The sequence below is a fragment of the Nyctibius grandis genome, chromosome 4 (assembly GCF_013368605.1).
Source record: "Nyctibius grandis isolate bNycGra1 chromosome 4, bNycGra1.pri, whole genome shotgun sequence".
Classification (NCBI taxonomy): Eukaryota; Metazoa; Chordata; class Aves; order Nyctibiiformes; family Nyctibiidae; genus Nyctibius; species Nyctibius grandis.
Genome location: NC_090661.1, coordinates 15,685,315 through 15,708,017, shown reverse-complemented (window position 1 = coordinate 15,708,017; position 22,703 = coordinate 15,685,315). Strand labels below are relative to the sequence as shown.

Here is a 22,703-nt window from a genome sequence, read left to right as displayed (position 1 = left end):
AATACTCCAAAGCTGAGTTTTCCATTGCTTTCCTTTTCTAAAGAGGCAAAGATTTTCTTCCACTCATTGATATTTTTATATTTGCAAAACATCCCTTACTGCAGTGTTTAAAGCCAGCTGAGATGTTTGAAGATGTTCTTCATCCTCAAATGGAATCATCCTGTATTGGAACAGCCATGTCTTTTTTTGCCTTCATTCTGTTTTTTGCATCAGCAGCCTGATAAAGTTGTGACACTTTGCGCCTCTGATGTAACTTTTATCTCGGGCAGCTCAGTTCCATCAGCTTCCTTGACACAAGTCTGCATGGCACAGATATTGAGAAGTTGGCTTGTTTGTCTGTCTTCTTTTGCAATGAATTTCTTAATTAAGGAACTTTCCAAATGCTGGATAATATAAACCATTGTGATATATAGAGAGTTCTTTGAAACTTCACTGATTAAAATCTGTCCTTCAGACAGACTATACCCACAGCCTGTGGGTATGTCTGTGCCGTGTCTAAAACAAATGTAGAAGACAAGCTCAAAAGAGTTTATGAAATACAAGCAAAGCTTATCTTTAACCTTGTGTCACAGAAGAGGTATAGAACGGTTTCCTAATTCATGCTATTTTCTTCTCTGCAGCATTTAAATTAGATTATCTGTAATTAACACTTGCTTTTACCACGGGACCCTTCCAGTAGCAGAGAGTTTCCTTCAGGTAATGCCTTGAGGAGACAGGCAGCCTCAGCTCCTTCTCGGCAGGGTGCTGCAGGGGCCCTCAGAGGCCCAGTGCCCTGCAGCACAGCAGGGAGCCTCCATGGCCATGGTGGCTGATACTCAGAGCTGCCCAGTGACTTTGGTGTTCAGGGCACATCCTGCCTACATAGCACCTGCCCTCACCTCCTGCCGGTCCCCAGGCACCCCTCCCTTCTCCTCTCTCTCCCTGTAGGCTCTTTCCAGCTGCTGCCACAACCACAATGCTCAGGCAGCCTCATCCACTCCCTTTGCTCCCACCCTCCCTTCTGTGGGACCCTGAGAAAGCTCCATGCCAACAGCAGGTTTGGGGTCTGTGTGTCTGGGGGAGCTCTGCAGTCAAGCCTAGAAGATGTAACTGCATCTCAGCTAACTGCATAGGTAAACTCTTGGCTATGACCGTTGTCCTGCCTCAACCTGACACCTCCAGCTATCCTGCTGCATCTCAACTCAAGCTGCATATGGCCGTGTCTGAGTGTGTGTGATTGTGTACGTGTGCAGACTTCTTAATGCTGGGGCTGCAGGTAAAACTGCACTGCGGCCACTACTAACTTGTGTCTAGGGGCCGTATATTACTATTTTCTCTTAAGCATGTATCACTCTTTCCAATGCAATTTTAAATGTTGACGATTCACCTACATTATGTTGTTCTCCCTTGGTCTTTTCTCGTATTTACAAAATTGTTAGGTGTGCCGACTAGGCTTCTCAGCTCATCTGTGTCTTTAAGAGCCTCTGCCAGTGCTCGGGAAGCTGCGGTGTGGCTTGGGCAGAGAGGCAGCAAGGGGAGCTGGAGCTCTGGGGGCTGTCTGTGCTCCGTGCTGCTCTGCCTGGTGGCTGCGCAGGGCTGGCAGCCAGGCTGAGCAAGCTTCAGCCTAGTCAGCATGAGACTTGGCCCTTCAATCTCCATTTCTTCTCTTATAAATGCCCTTAAGCTGTAAGTGGACTATTAATCTCAAGTGGTACTGGCTGATACTACCTGTCTGATTTTTTTTAAAGAGGCTGTGCTTAGGAGTAAGTTAGAATAAATTGGCAGGGTTCATCTGCCTCTGAGATTTTGCAATTGTTATTTCAAGCCACATTTACAAAAGCATAGGCCAGCAAACTTAAGGTTCATCCTTGCAGTCTGTCCATGGCGCATCATAAGTCCAGTCACTTATTGCAGGTTGAAGCCACTGAGTCTCAGCACTGGAGCAAATTTGAGGGGATTCTGTGGAATTTCTGAAAACATGTGGCGCACCCCAGGCAACATGTTGCATAAGGGGGTTGTGCAATCCCAAACTGCCTAAAGTCTGTCATAATTTGTATACCTCGCCTTTCTGTTCTACCTTCCTTTCCACAGCTGTGGATAAGAATCTGTACTTACTTTTGAGCAAATGAGGAAATAAATCTTGACAGGTTGAAAAAGGCAGTGCCTTTTTTTGTACAGTCTGTGCCATCTGAAATCAGTGACTGCAGGTAATGCCTTCCAGGCAGTGTAAACTCTTGTAGGTGCACTCTGTGCTCCACATGGCCCTTGAGGGAACATCAGACCTACCTCTTTGAAGTGAGCATGAGCAGATGTACTCTGTACATACTCAGAATATTTGAGCTAGCAGAAGTAAACTACAGGCAAGGGATGAAGATCCAGAAACTATTTATTGTCTTGCTGCTGTATGCTGCTGATGATAATCAATATTCATAGAGTCCCTGCTAGTACCAAGAGCACCTGCTTCTGAAGTACAGGTACTCCTGGGAGTTAAATGGTTTGATTGATGCCATTTGCTACTTGGCTTGAGAGAGAAGAAATTAAAAGCCACAGATGTGGTGGGAGGTGTGTGAAATGTTTGCAGGTGAAGAGGAAATGATTCTAAATGTTTTCGCTTTCGTAGTCACCAAAAAATAACAAATGAACCTTTTCACAGTTTTTGTTTGAAAAAGAATCCTTTCAAAGTTTAAATGAAGCTGCTTGAGAAAAAAATATGAAAAGGTTCTTTATTTGAAACTTTTAATGTGAACATTCATCAGCTAAATGTTTGTTTTAAATTTTGTATTAATGTGGATTCAGTGGTGGTGAATCAGACAAAACAGAAGTGGATAATTTCACTCAAACATCATAGACCCTAAAGGCTATGCTAAATTCCAATGAAGTAATTCCTCCTCTGGTTCCAGTCACAAATGACCCTTTATTGCTGCTTTCTGCTCAAAACACCTCTTATAGGCCGTCTACATATTATCCTTTGTAGTGTAAAAGTGTCGTGATTCCCTAGGGTATCTCTTTCCCTATCATTTTCTGCCTAACTCCATTTGAATGGCTTTCAATACATTATAAAAATCTTATAATGGTAGGTGTTAGATTGTAGCTGGTTTCTGGCAGTATGTCCCAGGCAAAGTCTTCTGTGCCAGTTTGCAAGGATCAAACAAATTGTTTTCAATTTCAGCGTCTTTATGCAGAGGACTTGTTGAATTGGGCATTCTCCTGATTTCATTGGAATTATGAGGTGTAACTCAGAGTGTGTTTGGCTTCTATCACTTAAGGCAGTCAGCACCATTAATTGATAATCTTGGGAAATTATTTATTCTGGTCTTTAGAACCCGGTGGCATTACTCACAGTGATGCAGTGAAATGCTTTACTGCTTGATTTTTAAACCACTAGCTCCAGTTTCTATCTTTTTTAGAATTTAGAAATTACTGTGCTGAGTATTTACAAATTTCACAGAACATTTTGTTCTCTAAGTCCTGCATACCAAGCGCCTGCCTGGGGCAAAGACGAAAAAAAGTTAGCTTTGATACTCCAAAACTGGTTGAATAAATCCCGTGCAGCTGGCCTGTGTGAAATGTGCCCAGTGACAGCAAGCCGCAGAGAGGATTCAGAGGGTTAGGAAGAGCTCTGTGCCTGTCAGATGCTAGGAGTGGTTTATGGCTTTTGCTGTGAAGGGCAGTAACATAGAGGTATCCGTACTGCTCAGTATCAAGTGTGCAAAGTGGTGACTGCTGTTTGGTTCCCTCAGGCATATATATGGACAAAACTGATGCATGAGTGTGCAATATTGCCGCCTTTGTATGTTTATACGTGCTTTGATGTTTTCCAATTTTGGAACTGTGGTTAAAGCCTCAAAGGGAATCTGTGAGTCTGCAGCAGCTGAGAATATGTTTCTAGCACTGGCTGTTCCTGTGTGGCTGTGTGAATGCCTCTTCATTGGTGAGGAAATGGCGTTGTCTAGCCTGTACTGCAGTGTTTGTCAAGGGAAATTCTTGGAGACTTATTTAAATAAGCCAACACAGTACAATCTACACTTGTGTGCACTTGTGGGTGAGACGCGAGTAACTGTTATGGATTGGAGACTATTTTTTCTGCCTGTGCTATTCTCACCAGCAGCTCTGCTCCTTCAACTGTCTCTGCTTTGCTTCTTTTTTGTGATACAACCCAGCTGAGACATGGTCCCAAGGGGAAAGTGACTTAAACAAATCTAAATCTTGGAAAGTCATGAATTAAAAGATGTGCAGTTCAGGAAAATAAATTTTGGAATACAAAGTTATGAAGGCTGTGACTGGTTCATGTGAGAAGCCTGTGGCAAGGTCATGTTTTCCTCTAAGAGTGCATCGGCAGGAATTCGGAAAGACTGCTTTTACTCATGTTGTGTGAGCAGAGTGGTTTTGCAAGTGCTCTGTGGTGCTGCCCTTGTGAATCCAGCTCCATTCTCAGGCTCCAGAGAGCTTCCAGGTTCTCTAGAAACAGGCACAAGTGTAGCTGCAAGGAGCAAGGCCAGATTTGCGGAACTGACCTTTGGAGCTCAAAATGGCAGGACTCAGAAAAGAAAAAACATGGACACTTTAATTAATACAAACATTTATCGGTAATACACTCAGAGGGACTTAAAAAAGAGATTTGTATGCATTGTGTTATAAACCAACTTATAGCAAAATGAGATAAGAAGAAAACTTTCCTTGGAGCCAGTTTGGCCAATAGCTGTTACTGGCAGGGTTCTTTTGTGCTCTCCCCATGTCATTTTGTAGTGGCCATACATTGAAATAATGCACTGGGCTATGTGGACCACTGGCCTGAGCAAGTGCGTGGCAATTCTTATGATGCCTATGCTGAAAGACTTCTCTAAAGGGACCTTAACAGAGTTTGATTTGATTTGTTCCAGACTGGGATCGCCCTTGTTCCTGTTGATGCATGGTCCTGATCTGGACTCCAGGACTCAAGCAGGACTGAGGGACATGTCTTGCCAGGCCACAGTAAGATTCTGTTACCTATGTAGAGGAGGATGTTGAAGTCTAGTATATGTAGCTTGTTACTTTCAGCTGTTTGGTCTGAAGCAAGGGACAGGAAGGTTTCTTTTCTTTTTTTAAAAGGAAGATCAGTGCAGAGCAAAGAAAGGAGATGAAAAATCCTTAGGAAAACCAAAAAGAGAAGAGAAGCAGCACTGAGAGTGGGCCAAACCTTTTACTGGTGCATATGAGCATTACTCATATAACTTCAAGAGAGTACATGCTTTAACTGAGCATGTACCAGCTGAGGACTTGGCCCATAATGTCCTTTATAAAGCCCTGATTCCTCCCCAAATAGTTTTTCCCTCCCTCTTCAAAGAAGCACCTGTTCTTGGTGGAGTTGGTGATGATACTGGATTAGTGCACATGCGGTCAGCCTGCTTGGCCTCAGCCCTTTGGACCCAAAATGAACTCCAGCTGCTGTTGCCCAGAGCAGGTGCTTCATCCAGCCCTAGCAGCTGTTTGAATGTACACTGTCATGGCCAAGAGGAGGGGGTAGGTCCCCTGAAGTACCCAGAGGAAGAGCTGATCAGCAGCAAGGAAGGAAAAGGGAGCGTGTCACAGAGACCTGATTTTTATACCCAGCACTGAGCAGACAACAGTTGTTTTCGCATTTCCTTGTGGAAATGGGAAATAGTGGCTGTCACTCTGCATGCACTGAGCGTGCACAGCACCGTGATGGATGATGGTTCCCAAAATGAGGCTGAGGGACCACTAAAGACCAGCAGGGCCATGACAAATGGTTGATCTCTAAACTGCCAAACCTGTATTGTCAGTTGAAGATATGATACAGTTACATGGCAGTGTGTGAGAAGTTTTGAGGGCTGGTAGTATTTCGCAGTTGTTCAGTGTTTGGAGATGTTGGTTTAAGGTTCCAGTGAGCAGCCCGGCACAAGTGAGATGAGGCGCAGAACAGCGTACAGGCTAATAGTCTGCTACATATGATAGCTTGGGCTTCACACTCACACTGCCAAAGCCAGCAGTGAGGGAAGAAAACAAAAGCAGAGATAATCTGGGGTTATGAAGCAGCCACAGGAAATGGAGGGTGAGGAGACAATGTGGGAGCATAAAGAGATGTTGGGATGTAGCAGCCAGAGTTTGAGGAGAAGGCATAGATGGCCTGTGTCAGAGGTAAAGCAGCAGCAATCCAGGGCTAGAGTGAAGGGGACAGGACAAGGATGCAAATTTCTTGGGGTAAGGGAATCAAGGCCTTCAAAGGGAAGAAGGCAGCTTAGAGTAAGGGCAACCCAGACCTGCAGCAGGAGGCATTCTGGGAGTGTCTTACAGAGCAGGGAGTCTTACAGTGTAAGCTGTTCAAAGTCATTCCTGTTGCTGGCCTCACAACCAGCCCCTTCTAAGTCCCTTTCAGCTTGTCTTCAATTTATTCCCCTTGGACTGTTCTCACTGACCTGGGAGAGGTCTCTGTGCAGTCCTGTGCTCTCTGATTATTCACATGCTGCCAGTGACAGCCCTTCTGACCTCCCTTTCCATGAGCATGCACTGGTCCCTCTTTTGGCTGTGGCTGCGTGTGTCAGCATTAACACCAAATTTAATGTGACTCCTTAGGTTCCTCTCCTCTTACCTATATTCGCTAAAGTTACCAGTCCTTCCAGTTTCTCTGACAGCCTGCATGTCCACTTTGTATCCCTACCCTGTGCATGGGTTCAGTCATATCCCATCAGCCAGGCTTTTCATTCGGTGTGTCTTTGCTGATTGCTCAACCAATTTCCCACTGAACCTCCATAAGGAGGGGTAAATGCTAAGCAAGGACACTTCCCTGTGTAGCTATGAAAGGATTATTCAGGCCATATTTCATTACAGCTTGGCCTAAGAGCAGGAGTAAAACACGAATATTGGAGGCCTCTCTCTATCAGGAAATGGGATTTCTGCAGGTGCTCAGTTGCAAATGCTCTGCATGCTTCTAAGGCTTGGCACATGGCATTGCTAAATCCTGATTCAGGATGCAAGAATGTCTCATGACCCCTGCCATGTAAACTGGTGTCTGGCCATGTTTGGAAATCAGCCGTCAATGATGACAGTAGATGAGCATGGGTGAAATGAGCAGCTTGGCTTCAGCACTAAGCAAGATTTGTTAAACGCTGTAAATACAGATGTCCAGTTCATGTTTTGAATAATGAATATTATGACCTTTTCTGTAGCAAGTGGTAAGAAGCTGGATTGTCTTTCTTCATCTCCTTGCTGCCTTCCCAGGATTTGAAAGTGTGACAAAGTATTTCATCCCTTGACAGGATTAGGTAAGATTGGTAGCCATAATTGTTGTATATAATTACACAGAAATACTCTAGACAGCCAAATATGTTGATTTAAGATCATCTATGTGGTGGCAGGGAAATTGTTTCCATTTTGTTTTATCCTCATCTCGGATTGGTCAGGATATCCGTCTGACTTCAGTTCTTCGTTCTTTCAGATGAAAAACTCCTGCTGGTACAGGCATGTACAATTTCTGTGCCAGTGTAGCTCTTCCATCAGGTATTCCTCCTATTTGTATTGCTCCTACGTGAAAATTAAGGAATTAGAGAAACAGCATCAGAAACTCTACATCAATGAAATTCCCAAGGCTGTTAAGGAAATAGATGCATTAGAAATAGGGTGTTTCTGTTCTCATTCTGTGTTCACATCCCTTGGACGTTTCACTGTTACACGTGGAAAGAAACATCACACATGACTATTGAAAGCGCATGATGTACATCTGTGTGAGGGTAAGACGTCTTCTGATGTGCTCCTGGTTACTGTCCCTGTGTTTTTACCACTCAGTAAATTGCAGTTCACTCATGCTGCTGTGGGTGTATCAGCAATAGTTCCCCACTGTCTCCTTATCCGCCCAGTAGCATGGCTGGGTGATATACACACCCATTGCTGCTTCAGTGGTGATGAAGTGGCAGGTGTTGCCCTGCCTTCTTCCTCTGTACTTCTCTTCCTCAGCTTCCTTGCACTGTGGTATCATTCAAGAAAAATGGAACTGCAGCTTTCTGCTCCTTTTGGAGTAGTAAATTTTTTTAAAAAAAGAACCAAATGCCATTCTCCGAGTGGCCCAAGATCTGTATTTAAGTGTGGCAGCACATTTAATTTTGTTTTCCAGGGATTTTTAACCAGCTACATGTGGATAAGAATTTTTTGAAGTGCCTATCTCTTGCTGATTTAAATGTAATTATGTACCAAGGAGCTTTGTGGATTTGAGGCGTTCTCAAAAGGAGTGTGGCAATGTCCAATGTGCTGTCTGGTGAGGAACAACAGAGTGAAGCACTTTGAGTGTAGTAAGTCATAACTTATTAATTGCTGGATTAAGACTAAGGAAATAAAGAGCTTTTTAGTAGGCCTCCCTGTTTTGAGGATCTGGAGAACAGAGGGTTTTACTTTGTATGAGGCCCATGTTAAGCTGTGCAGGAATTCCCAATTTAGGGTCAAAAATACTGAAAGTGCCCTTTTACCATACAGCTGACAATTAGCTTGCTGCCAGTAGGAAAAACAACCATTAAGTGGTGAGTGAAAGTAGCGTCAGAAACGGACCTTGACAGAGTGGTAACATACAGTTAGACCGAGTGACATTCTTCACACCTGCTGTGGTGCATAACAGTAGCTGGCTGACTTAACCCGTGGCACTACAAGCAGAGCATTGTGCTGTGACACAGCCTGGACAGCGATTGAATTACACACCGATTAGGTCTTCGGCTTCTCTCTGTCAGTGTGGACAATGAAGAATCAGAGAAGTGGACATGAGAGCTTTAGCAGGCCTTGTGCACTCGAACGAAGGAGGATTAGTTTGTAAATGGTAAATTGTGTTGGGGCCAAGAGTCGTAAAACTGAGCTCTTGCCCTTCTGCTGTCTCAAAGGCACAGACTTTGCAGAAAACCCCTCTCCTCCCTACTTCTACCGACTGCTGTGATCAGGGGAGGGGTGGACATGTAGAATCTGCTCCTTCTTTTCTCTGCCAAAGAAGGAAGAAGACACTGGTATGTTTGTACAAATTTTGCCCCTCACTATCTCTTACTGTCTTAGAGATGGCATGGGATCAAATTAATCAGCCTTCTGCCATTTCCACAGGGATGCGGATTTGCCTCCCACTGAGGTGCTGCTGGCTGGTTCACTGCCTGGTAGAGGGTGTCTCTAAGGCCTCATTTAACCTGAAGCATACACTTTCTCAGGAGGTCTGCAACATGGCTGAAGAATTGCAAATGTTGCATCCTTTCCTTCCTGTCATCTGCTTCCACATGACTGCAGTGCCTGTGCTGTGCTCTCAGCTCACTCACCCTGAAACACTCCTTGTGATGGAGGTCATGCTGAGCTGGTACAGAGCGGACTTTGCTTTTGGTGGCAGTGTCCCTTGTTGCCGTGTCATTCATGGAGAAGATGAGTTTATTCTTGCCTTTATGGGGACCAGCTGCTCTACACACAGGAACCAAAAGTGGCAAATCTTCTATATCATCTTTCAATTTTCAATTGAAGGTCTACATCACATGAACTTCCTGGGTTTTTTGGAGAGGTAAAGCTTTTTTTTTAAAAAAAAAAAAAAAAACAAACACATTGAACCCAAGCTGGAGAATCAACTACTTCCTGTGGCTGATACAGTGCATGGGAGTACAGAGCATTCCCATTCCATCTGGTCTTGCACATCCACTCCCTGTACATATTAAATGTGATCGCTGTTAGGCATGAGTGTAGACCCAGAGATGGGCAGGACTAGTTTGCCATGCAAATGTTTATCTGATGGCCCCATCCTATTTTCTAGAACCAAAGATTTCACCGTGATAAAGTGGACATCTTAAAGCATTGTAGGAGATAGGGGGATGTAACTGCACTTAACCTGAGCTTAGATTAGGCATATCTCGTGTTTTGGAGTTTGCCAGTAAATAGCAAATTGATCAATGGAAATATGACCTTCTTAATCTGTAACTACAGAAAAGGATAGTCTTGAAAATGCAGCAATCTTTCAAATCATCTTAAGGTTTATTGACCTTGAATCATCACAGTGAAATTCAACAGGGGTGTTCCTATTAGTGATCTAAGAATACAGATGTGGTTGAATACATGGAAAACTGTATCTTGTTCCAGTTATCTTTATTACTGTAATAAATTATACCAACTCTCTCTCCCTACAGACCTTATCTCATCTGTTTATAGTGTTGGCATTTATTTTGTTTTGAGCTGGGAAGAAACAGCAATGCATATCTAGATACTGTACAATTGTGAGAGGCTTTATGAGTATACCATTTAAAAAGAATTGTTTGTGCTCTGGTTACTAGCTTCAACTAAGAAAAGAAATTTATATATCATACTCCTGAAAGCAGTAGCAGATTTGCTATAATACACCAGTTCAGAGTAATTTGCTCATAAACTATCAGTTCCAGAAAACTCCCAAATCTCTTGCACCTATTTTCACTAATAGGTGGCAGATCCTTAATACCTCCCAAAAGCTGCTCACAAGTCTGTAGGGAATGAAGGCTTTGCTTTGGTTCATGTTTTTTTTTAAAGCTTGGTAAAAAATCATGGAGATAAATTCAGCTATTGCTCAACATAGTCACTGCTGATAACTGATAGTTTGTTTTCAAAATTGGAAAATAAGAGCTATTCTAAGTCGCCACTGTTGGTTTTAACATTATGGAATATTTCAGAGGTAAGTTTTAAAGAAAAAAAATGAAAAATAGTCATTCACTAGTGCTGATACAGGAATGACAGAGGTTAATACCGCTGACATCATGTTGGAACTGTATAGCATTTTGTTAATGGTTATTAATGCCCTGCTGCTGGGAGACAGACAGTGCCAGCTGCCAGTTAGCATGATGCCTCTCTGCGGGTGTGCCGAGGCCTCTGCTCGGGAAGGAGAGCGGTGCGAGGAAGGCTCAAGTCTGCTCCCTACCTAGTCATCCCTCCACTGAAACAGGGACAGAGGAGATACTGAGAGAAGGTAGTTACAGCACCTTGCTTCTGTCTCTGCTGACTTCAGAACAGGTCTCGGAGAGTGAAGCATGAGCAGCAAACATCTCCAGAGCCACGTCCAGAAGGCACTGAGGACTTCTTTTCAATTCAGATCTTCAGGACTAAACTCAAGATACACATCCTTTGGAAGAAAACAGCAAGAAATTCAGACAAACATGCATGGAAATGATGCCGGTAGGCCTGGGGAAGAAGCCTAGGTTCATATAAGAGAGCCTTAGAGCTTTGGACATCAGTGGAAAGAAGTCAGAAATGGTATAGAATGAAGGTAGAAAGCCCTTGAGAGGAAGGAGAAGAAGCTTTGTAATGGCAGAATGATGATGGATATAGAGCAATTAATTAGCTTTGACTACATCATATTCATTGTACATCCAGATTTGTAGGTTTAGCTGTCTCACTTGGGGATAGCTATTACTTTGTGTAATACCTTTGAATTTCATCCACCATAAGGGAATGAAATAGATACAGGAAGGTGCAATCCGTCAGTGTAGCATATCAAATTGAGAAAGGCATTTTTAACGGTCTGTACTGAACACAGGTTTAAGCCAGCATTAGATTATTCTTTAAGTGTATTGTTATGACAAATCTGAAAGGAGCTAAAAGCATTTCAGTAGATGAAAAAAGAAAACTTTTCTATCCTTTCCCACAGCCTGGACCCAAAATGAGATTGCCAGCCAGGTTTACACAGCCTGGCCCTGTACCACACAAGTACCCTCTGGTGAGTGTGAGTGGAACATGTAGAGATCAGTTGTGAGTCCTGCGGGAGGAACAGTTGAGGATCAGTTGTGAGTCCAGCTCACTAGGCCTCTCCAAATCATTCAGCTTCTAGATCTCTTTAACTGCTGATGTGATGCAACCTGAATAATACACTGAGATTGTTTAGCAAAGAAATGCCTGGTGGCCCAAGGACATTTCGATGACAACTGCTGTCTGATGTGCCACACAGGCTATTGTGTTCTCTTTCATACTAAGAAAAAACCAGTATATCACTACTTATGAATGTTTTCTAAAAGGGAAGATGAGTGTTTGATTGCATGAACCTCAGGTTTGGGGACACAATTTCATTTTAAAACCCATTAATTTTGCACACCCATTAATCATTAGAAATAAATGGAAACTTCTATGTAATATTGTACACGTACTCTCCAATTATGTAGCCTAATACTTGAATACAGTGATTTGTGTGGACATTTCATTTCCTCTGGCCACTTTTACAGATAAAGTTTCCCATACAAATAGTTTTCAATCAGTCGCCTTATCTTCAGTGCAACATCCTGAGCTGAACTAGCAGGAGCTGCAGATCAAGGCGGGTGGTTATTCATCTCTGCACAGCATCGTGAGAGATGGCATCTGAAGCGTTGTGTCTGGTTTTGGTCTCCCCTATACAAGAAAGACATTGGAACAGGCCACCAAGGTGAGGGGCTGGAGCCCGTGATACACCAGGAGAGAACTGGGCTTGTTCAGCATGGAGAGGTGCTATCTCTCACTGTCCACAACTACCTTGCTGGGAGGGTGCATAGAAGATAGAGTCCAACTTGTCTTGAATGGGATGAGAGACAAGAGGCTCAAGTTGGAGCAAGGGAAATTTCCCTTGCTTTCCTTTCCAAGGAAAGTAAATGCTAGAAAAAATATTCCCAAAGAGCATGCCAGGCCTTGGAGCAGGGGCCCAGAGAGGAGGTGGAATCTCTGTCCTTGGAGATGCTCAGAATTTGACTGTACAAGCCCTGAGCAACTTGTTCTATCATGGCTCTGCTTTCATCACTGAACTAGAGACCACTGGAGGTCTATGCTAACCAGTATGTGTCTGTGATTCTGTGGGAACACTTTGAAATTAAAAAGATAAACGGAACTATTCGCAGAGGGTATTTTTTCCTGTGTAATTCATAGTGCCTTGCGTTCCATGTAAATGGAGAACCTTCTAATGCATCTTGCTTTGTAAACAGTTTATCTGGCACAGAGTAGATTTGGGCATGTGCTGACATGAAACAACAATTGCAAAGCAAATAATACAACTGCATGTAGTTAACAGTCCTTTCATATTTTTTTAAGCCTATTTCAGCTACAGGCGTCTTTCATAGTAACTTTTCAGTGCTGTCATAACTGCAGTTAAATTGTTTGTCTGGTGTTAAGGGTTATCTTTAGTGGTAGCTAATTAAAATAGTTCATGTTGTTCTTTCCAGTAGCTCAGACTTCTATAATTATTACAAAAATTTGCAAAGAAAAAGTTGTGTTAACTCCAAACATGACTCTCTTGAAGAACTTCAGAATGAAAGGAACATTGGAATTCTGTATTTCTTCAAGAAAATAGACTCTTACTCGTTAACCTCTAGTCTTTGATTACTCTTTTACTCTGTTGGTAAATAATATTTAGAAGATTTCCATTGCAGGGACTCAAATCTGACTTTTCATTTGCATTTCAAATCTCTGCAAATCAAAAGCAGAATGAATCTAGGGAAGCCTCACAGAATCAATCAGGTTGGAAGTGACCTCTGGGATCATCGAGTCCAACCATGACTCCGCTCATCCAAGCATAATCAGCATATTGCAGGGTGGCCCACACAACCCGGAATATTTCTAGGTTTTGCCTCGCTTGAAATTTTTCTTTTTGGCGGGGAAGAGGAGAATTTGGCTTTAACAGTTAATCCCTTGTTCCCAGTAGAACATTTTGGGGTAATCATCAAACTTGGATTTTGCATATTTACTTTTTCTTAGTCATTCGAATAACTGTTGTATCACAGATAGTACTGGCACAAAAAAGTAGCACCATCAGTAGCACAAAAAACTGGCACAAAAAAGCACTACACCACCAGTAGCAAAATTGGAGGATCATTACCCCTGAGCTTATTGCTTCAAAAAAAAAGGAGCAACTTTATGTAGACTCATATTTTCTGTGCTAATGTGCAAAGTCCTAAGCAGACTAAAAAAACCCTCAAACCCGACAGACTATGTTGTCAGCTTTTTCCATTGTCTATGGTCATTGTGCATTGAGCAAAGACAGCAGAAATAGTCAGTTAGTCCAGTCCTGTCCTATAGTAGGGGAAGTTATAATTAACCCAGCTACAGGTGACTCCTTTTATTCTCATCCCAAATGTCTCTCAGATTAGGTTCACCTGAACCTTCTCCACCTGGAAACCAGTCTGCGGCAGTCCCCAGAGTTGGTGTTTCGTATCTCCATCAGTTCTAAGTCTGAGACTATAACTGTAAAGGAGAATGGACAGATCAGGGAACAGAAATTTGGTTGAGTGCTCTTTGCAAAGAGGTGAGGCAGAGCTGCTCCATGAGTTGTGTTTTGTGCAGTACAAGAGTGCTGCAGGTGTGGGCACTTGGGCAGGATTGCTGTGGCCAAGGTAGAAGGCAGTGGAGGGAAGGGAGTGGTACAGCAGCCTTCTGGGAAGAGCAACTGGGAAGACTGAGGCTTGTAGAAGGTGCACTAACTGAAGAGAACTCCGTTGATGGGGAGTTTTTCATAGAGCAGCAATGAGCATCTAAAAGGTACTTTATCTTAAAATGATAATAAGTACAAGGTCATTTCTGAAGGATAAAATGGTGGTATGGCTGGGGTGGGGGTTATTTTTTGGGGTTGTGGGTTTGGGGTTTTTTTGAGTGTGAGGAAATATGGTAACAGATTCTGATGCCTTATATTGTGCTTATAATGCATGTTACCAACCCTTGAACCTTGATTTATTGTTCTGGAGTTGTAGCTCGTGAAAGGGAAGTTGAAAGTAAATTCCAAAATCTGCTCTATAACAGGTGAAGGTCTTACAGAAGAGCAGTCAGGTATGCTTCTATGTACTAAGACTTTGGTTCTTCTCCTGGGTCTTGCATTATGAGTCTGTTTAAAGTGGTTAGCTTCTTTCAGGTTTTGACTACATTGGCATTTCCCTCTGTTGCCAGAGTGGTATCTGTGTGGAAGTTAATCATCCTTTATTTGTGTAAACATGAAATGCTTGTCTGGAAACCTGCGTGGAATGGTTGAAGTCATGTGCCACAGGCTGGTTATCAACATATGTAACTGCTATGTACAGAGCTGTACATTAAGCTGTTTCTGGCTGGATCTTTTGGGTTTTTTGAGGTGAATTCTGAATCTGTTTATTGACCCTAATGGGGAGGGGAGGATTCTGCCTTCATTGAAAGAGGGTAGGACTTTTGAGTTGGTCAAGACAGCAAAAAATTGTGAAGACTTCTTCATGATGTGTTATATCACTTGTATGCTCACTGTAGAGATGAGTAACTCCCTAACTTGAAATCACACCTGCTAAGGTAACCACTTCACTAGCTCTGCAAGGGCAGCAGCACAAAGCTCACTTAATTATTAAATAGACTTTTAGAAGTAAAGTCATTATACCTTTCTCCTAGAAACAGGTAATGGCTTCACTTAACTCCAGGAGTTTTAGTATGGCAAATACTGAGGAGAACTTGTTTTCCTGCTTTTCTCCATGCCTGCCCCCCTCCCTTCTTACAAAACTGTGAAGAACTAGCACTCCTGTTACTTCATGGGGGGGTGTGTTAATTCAGCGTAGGCTTTTATACGAGAACAGGTTTACAGAGTTGTGTTGTCAAATTGATAATATCAGAGGAAGGTATAACAGTATAAGGAAAAAATAAAGCTGAACACCTCTTAATTAAAGGTGCAAGCTGCAGATGTGAACAAGCTGCAAAGCTATTCACACTATGAAGGAAATGAGAGGAACTTATTTCGTTGAGAGCTGAAGATGTTAAAGAAATGCCTTGTGTTGAAAGGATCCAGCCAAACACTGGGCATGGGGCTTGGCTGCTGGGGAAGCAGGTGATGCTCCAAAGCTTGTTTTCTATAAGGGATAGAGTATAGAGTGGATGGGCTTATAAACACGAACACTTCAGTCATATGCTGCTCAAGAACACTGCTTCAACTTGTACCCATTATAAAGCAGATTAAAAGAGGAAGAGTTGAAGGATTTCTTCAAGTAGTTGAAGAATATCTGGAAATAGTCAAGTGAATCAGACTTGTCTTACGAGAAGAATGGTGTAATAAGTCAAACTTGTAGGCTAGCATAAGCATCTGTCTCTGAATCTGCACATACGCCATCGTCAAATTGCAGAACAGGGTTCGTAAGAACAGTGCAAGGTTTTGGTTAGTAAGGCTTAAGGAGGAGGGCAGCTCCTTGTCTTCAGAGACTGCTTTCTTTTTAAAAATAGAGGACTTAGTTTCCACTGCCACAACCCTGTGGCGATTGGCAGTGCTTCAGCCTGATCTATGAACTTAAAACACATTTGGTCTGTATGATGGTGCTTACTGCCAGGTCCTGCCACTCCACCTGAATAACTATAACATGCTCATAAATCAGGGGAGAGCATTCCTCTGTGACACCATCGCAAATGCCCTACTGAGCTGAAGCCTGTGTTAGCCATCACTGCCTCTTACATAAACATGTCATACTTTAAAGTAGGGTCTTACAAAAAGCACAGACGATATACTGGCATAGAGGGGCCACACAAAGTCAAGAGCTGTTAAGTGGGGGGAAGAGGAGGAGGAAAAATCTCTTAATGATAAATATTTCTCTACCAGATACATGTGGAAAGAAAATAGCTAGGTCTACATTATGTTCCTTTCAAAGTGAAATAGTCAAATGTGGAAATGGTTGTCTTATTCCTTGTGAAACTTTGAAGTTAGGAGTCACCAGCAAAATAATGGTGCAGGGAACTTTGACTTCTGTTGCATTCACTTCAGCCTGGTCAGTGACCCTACCCCTTGCTTTGTGCGTCACTGTTTCTTGCTTAACAAGACCTCCATGCTGGATCTTTGTGCAAGATTAATTGTTCTTCTAATAAAATGATGTAGTTAAGAAGCATGAAGGATTTCTTTACAAGACCACTTAACCCTCTGTCATGTGCCATGAGGTTGTATATCTAGATGTTGAAGTAGTCTGTGTATCTGATTAGGTAGTAAAAAAAGCTGGTTTGCATTTGGTCCACTATAGAAAGCCGAGTAAGCTATGGCTTGGTCCTGTACATACATTCAGAACTACTTAATAAGTCTCCCTTAAAGTCAGCTCATCCTCTGGTGCCAACATTGTGGCTGGTAGTTCCTGTGTATCTGATCTTAATCTTTGCACAAGCTGATGCCAATTTTCGGCATGGTAAGAGAAAAGTTAAGGAGCATCTCGGGCACACCTTCGTTACAGTGCACAGCTGACTGACTTGTAAAATTCATGTGTTTGTGTTGGTGCAGCCTTTGATCTGAGTCAGTAAGGGAAGTGCTCCCAACAACAGCAGCTGGAACACACACAGCCAGAAGTGACACCAGGCTGTAAACAGTGGCTCCAGCCACACTTGTCAGGTGGGTCACAAATCATTGGGGCTGACAGGTGCCTGTGCTGGTGTCCTGCGTGCAGGGTGTGCCTTGGTGGGGAGCAGCAGGTAGGAAAACTGCGTGGTGGGTGGCCAGCTTGTGACTTCAGTACAAATAACTCAAATTCTCTGCTCAGGAGCAGCCTGTTGCACAGCTTGGTGCAGAAATAGGAACATTTGCTTTTCTTTAAAGTGGCCTGACTATGGCTTATGCCCTGCCTTCAGGGTGGGTTGGAAGCACTGTGTCACTGCACTGCAGGGATTTATTCTGCATCTTGGAGCTACTCGGACAGGTCCAGCAGCCCTGGTCAGACTAGTATTTCTGTATAAACCATGAACTGCTATATTGCTGTTTCTACAAGCACTTCCCTCAAATCTAAGTGTCTTTAAACCAGTTTGTTAGTGGCAGAAGTTTAGTAGCTTGTAATTAGTAACAAACTAACAAACTGTTACTTTAAAACCAGTTCTACACTCTGTAACAGTCATGATAACCTTAAGGTTAAGTTGTAGCATTAAGGCAAGTGCTTTCTGTGGAACACCTGAGCCTGCAGTTCCCCAGTTGCTCACACTGGGATCCTGCCTTCAGCACCCAGGTTTCTTTCCCAAGGAGGGAGATCCAACATGCAAGGGGGAGGCATAAGTAGGCTTCATCCCAGAAGGGCTTCAGGTGTTTGGGCATGGACTTCTCTTAGGGATATCTAGTCACTGGGAGTAATTTCTCTTTTCTGAATGTAGCTGAGGGAATTGATGAGTATTATTCTGCTGTGGGAGCCTGACACATAGTTAATATTTGTGATTGTGATGGCCTTCCAAAAATGCATGTGGGAGACACGACACAATCTCTTTCTACTACCTGCTTAGAACAGGTTTTTACTGCCTTACCTTCTGCCTGTATACATTAATTTCTGTGCTGCTCTCATCCCCTCACCACCTCCTTCTGTATATAATTTGGGATCTGATCCAAAGCAACCAGCTTGGGGTGTATTGCTGTTTTCATCCTAACACCTTGTTCATGTTAACTGGAAGCAACTCTCACCTCGTGTAGGCAGTGTAGTGCCTTGTGGCAGGTCTGTGCTTTTACATCACAACCTTCAGTGAAGCAGGCAAGCTTTTGGTCAGAGCGAATAACTTCTACATAACTTTTTTTTAGAACCACAAGGCAAAGGCTGAAACAGCAGCTCTAAACATGCGCTGCCCTCGGGAGAGGCTCCTTGCTGCTGTGCAGCTGTTGTGAGAGCTGGGGCGGACATGGGCCTCCACAGGGGAGTGCCACATGTGCTGAGGCAGCTCTTGGCAATCAGCAATCCTGCCTGAAGTCAACTTCTGTTTAGGTGGTATTTGTCTTTTTTTTTTTTTTTTTTTCTTTTTCCAGAGAGTCACTCAATAGGGTGAAATCCTGTAAGATGCTCAGCAAAGAAGCTGATACAGTAAAGTATTTCTGCAGATGCTTAATTTTCAGTGAATAAGTGGTCCCTTTTATGTGGGTGGGAGCACTCATGTGCTTAAAGTTAAGCATGTGCTTAAGTGCTTTCTTGGATCAGGGCCAAAATGCTAATGTGCTGGAGGTTCCCTTGCTTTCTCAAGTAACAGGCAGTGTTCGGGACCTTCATATGGACCCCTGGGCCTGTAGGATTACTGAAACACACCCATGACTGGCAAGTATTAGGCACTTAAACTTTTCATTTTTGAACTTCATGAGTTTTCGCTATATTATGACTTTTACACTTTGCATACAAGAATAATTATTGTCTAGGCCTGTGGCAGACTTGAAGAAAAATTATTTTGCTGACTTCAAATTACTTTTATGTAATAGGATGTTTTATTTTTCCACTTGAGAACAAAAAAAAAGCTTCCTGCAGCATCTTCTGCTCTTACTCCAGTACCTTCTCTTTAAACTCTTCCTGCTACACTTCTGGAAGAAAAGAAGCCTTTGACAGGTACCACTAAGATGTTAATTAAATTCAAACTACTGGGAGTCTCTTGTGCGATGTTGCACTTACTGATAAATAAACTGATAATATTCTGCTTTGATGACAACACTGGTAATGAGCCCGAAGAACATGTGTTGGATGTGACAGTGGCATGCACCTGTCTTGGGCAGGGGGCACAAGGTCTTCCCCTGCAGTGGCAGCCTTCTCGGTGGCTGTGCTAATCACCAAGAGTGACTGACGCTTGCCCGACAGACTGAGGAACTTAGCAGGGTCTTGTGAGTCCAAATACACAGCTGCTTCTCAAATTATAATGCAAAGGTTCAGAGGTCAGTGCAGTAAAAGCAGATAAAATTATGCTTTCTACCACCACCATGCCACATCAAAATGGTAAATTGTTTGTTTTATAGTGGGTCTGTCAAGCTATTTGACTCTGCTGTAGCAAACACATGAATTTTTCAGATCAGATGTAGTGCTTCAAAAATAAAGGGGTTTGTTTTCTAAATATCATGTTAGAGATTTCTTTCTACCCCCTGTTGTTCTTTGCTACTCGAAAATAGAATTTTTTAGACTTTAAAGTGCTTGTTCTGTGGCCAGCCTGGAATGAGGTGGCCAAGCTTTGAGGCTTGGCAGAAGGGTGAGAGTGTGGGCCAGCAGTGCTTCAGGATTTGTCTGCTCCAGCCATGTTCTGTGTGGGCACGGCAGCCCGTGGGCTCTCCCTCAGATACCTGGGACTCGAAGCTAAGCTGTGGGCAGATGACTGTACACATGATGAGCCATCTAGGTTAATAACCTGGGCAACGATGTTGTCAGCCATTCTGCGCATAGCTACTGCGTCTGTTTCTATTTAGCAAATAGGGCAGATCTTTATCCTGTGTGCAGCATCCGTTCACTTTTCTCCAAGTTGAACGTTTGTGTTTCCAATCACACCTTCTGTTAATCTTTTGTCATCAGTAATGGTTTTCAAAGGAGCTGTGTAAGTGTTGCTGTCCTGTCTTCCAAACTGTGGACTGCAAGTCTCATGCTTTCCTCCACAGTGGATGGTCCCAAGGAAATTGGGTGATGCTCATGTTGATTTGTTTTCCTGTGTCAGGACTCAGAATACTTCTGAGCCTCTTGATCTTAAGGGTTTGTCCAAGGTGGACCTGTTGAAGCACGTGAATTTTGGGACAGTCCTCTGCCAAGCTGGTGCCTGGACCCTGTGGTGTTCCTGTAAGGAGCCAGCACTCAATATGAGCTCAGACTGTTTGCAGATCCCACTTGGCCCTCAAAGCAGTTTGTGGGGGGTGATACTTCTCAAGCTGTCATCCCCCATTACCATAGGGCAGATAGGAATAGCTGGAGGCCATGCAAAGTGCCCAGAGGTGCTTTAAGCCCTGGGAGCACTGGGACTTCCCACAGGCAGTGGTGCCCACCATAAAGCTGGTCATGAGCATGTTCTAGTAGGTGAGACAGCAAGGATGGTCATTTCTTCCTGGCTGGTTTGTGGGGCAGTGTAGATAGAGCTAGAAAAACAGTTTGAAATGAGCTTGGTAAACGCCTCTAGTACTACTTGTTTAGTCACTCCATATTTATTGGGAGGTTGAGGGGAGGAGCCTTGTGTCCTTTCCACTCTGGAATTTGTGTTGAACAAGGGATGGGGCTTATAAAAAAAACTTGCTGAACTAAGAGTGAAAAAACATAAGAATTCAAACATGTAGGGTATGCGATGCTTTCTCCAGTTTTGACTTTGAGTTCCTTTTTATTGTGAATTGCTTGTTAATTTTTTTGTTAAATTCTTTGACCATAGCTGTGACCAAAGAGAGGAATGCATTTGACAAGTGCAATAAAGCAACTGTTCCATGTTTATGGTAAGTGCTATACTTTTGTGCTCTTAATTCAAATTGCCTGGATTCTTATAAAACTGGGACAGTGTAGGATTACCTACCTTGCTGGAACACAGTTGAAATGGATCACACTACAAAGTAGTACACATCTCCCTATCAAATTTTAGAGGAAACAGTCTTGGAATCATAGGGTAGGCGTATGTTTCTGGAGCACAACTATTTTAGATGCATTTTTGTATCCAACAACAGTTGGAAGCCTCTACAGAGAAATAATAGAAAAATGCCATTAAGTAAAATAGAATAGTTCAGTGTAAAAAGAGTAACAGTTGCGCTGCATGTGAGGGAATGGCACTTGCTAGGCTACGGATAACTTCAAAAATACATTTTGCTGCAGTACTGTAAATAAGCAGGGAAGGCGCTGCTAGGTGACTTCAGCAGTCAGTCATCTTTGAAGGTGAAAAGTGTCAAGAAGTGTATATGGGGAAGCTCTTGTAGTATTGAGAAAGTACTAGCACTGCAGGCTACATGGTGAAGCTTCCTTTGAACAGACTTTTGTTAAAAACCAGAGGTGTGTGAATAATTGGTTATTTTTCTTCAGTTTTGTGGCTGGACAGGCGAGGAAAAATTATTTGAGGCCAGACAAACTTTTTAGAGAATGAAGAAAGCATTAATGTGTTCCAAGAACAAGACACTGCTTCAATTTCAGAGATTTTAAAACTTTTTTTCCTAAATAAAAGGAAGAAATCTTTTTTTTTTTTTTTTTTTTAACAGGGTAGAATTCAGAAGTCATGTACAGCTCCAAGATACCTGTGTGAGGGTCTCTACCTCTTTACATGTGACTGGTAGGGTGAGCGTGTATGTTACAAAGCTGGTGACGCTGTCCTGTGAACCTGGCAGAGCAGAAAAAGGGTCTGAATTGAAGTTTCTGTATCCGAAAATAGTTCTAACCCCTGAATGAAGGGTATGAAGTGGAAAAGCTAACAAGAATGACCACAGTGAACAGTACCTGAGTTCCCATGCAGATATAACTTCAAAATACAATGTTTTCTGTAACACTGTGGGGGAGGAATGGGGATGGGGCAGGACGGACGCCCCCAAATAAGCTGAGAAGGCTCTCCTAGTTAAACATGCCCAACACTGCTTGAGTTTAGGGTCAGTTCAAATAAGTAATTAAATACTAACTCTTGAATTGAAATGCACTTATGTATGCTTACATTTTCTTTGAAGCCTAGTCCTAAAGATTTTTGGTACTGAAACAAAGAGAAGCTGCTCTTTTGTCAGTGTCTCCTTCCAGGGAAGGACTGTCTGCTATGCTCTACTTGGTGTCCACGGTGCTCTCGGTCACTTCTGGTCAATGACTGCAACCTGATAGCCACGGCTAAATCTTCAGCGTCTCGTTGAAGTGACTCTACTGAAAAGCACAGGGCTAGTCACCATGACAAGAATAGCTTGTACTTGTATTAGGATCTGAGTGGGACCAAGGCACTTGGATTTCAGAGGTGGCCGCTCATGTGGCGAAATGACTAATCCCTCTTCTTGTCAGCTCCTCATCTTTAAGGGAAACTTCTCTCCTTTGCTGCCTTACTTTCCTTGTGGTGGCTGTCGGGGGCAATCTAGGTACCTGCAGTGTCTAGTGTGTTAGTCTCAGCTCCAAGTACCTGCTAAGGAATTACTATGCAAATGTGTG

The 22,703-nt window shown here is 43.0% G+C and overlaps 1 long non-coding RNA gene across 10 annotated transcripts in view; it reads left to right on the top strand.

Moving 5' to 3' along the window:
* LOC137662607 (uncharacterized) overlaps positions 1-22,703 on the top strand; it is a 66,388-nt gene that overhangs the window by 20,334 nt on the left and 23,351 nt on the right. The window lies entirely within an intron of this gene.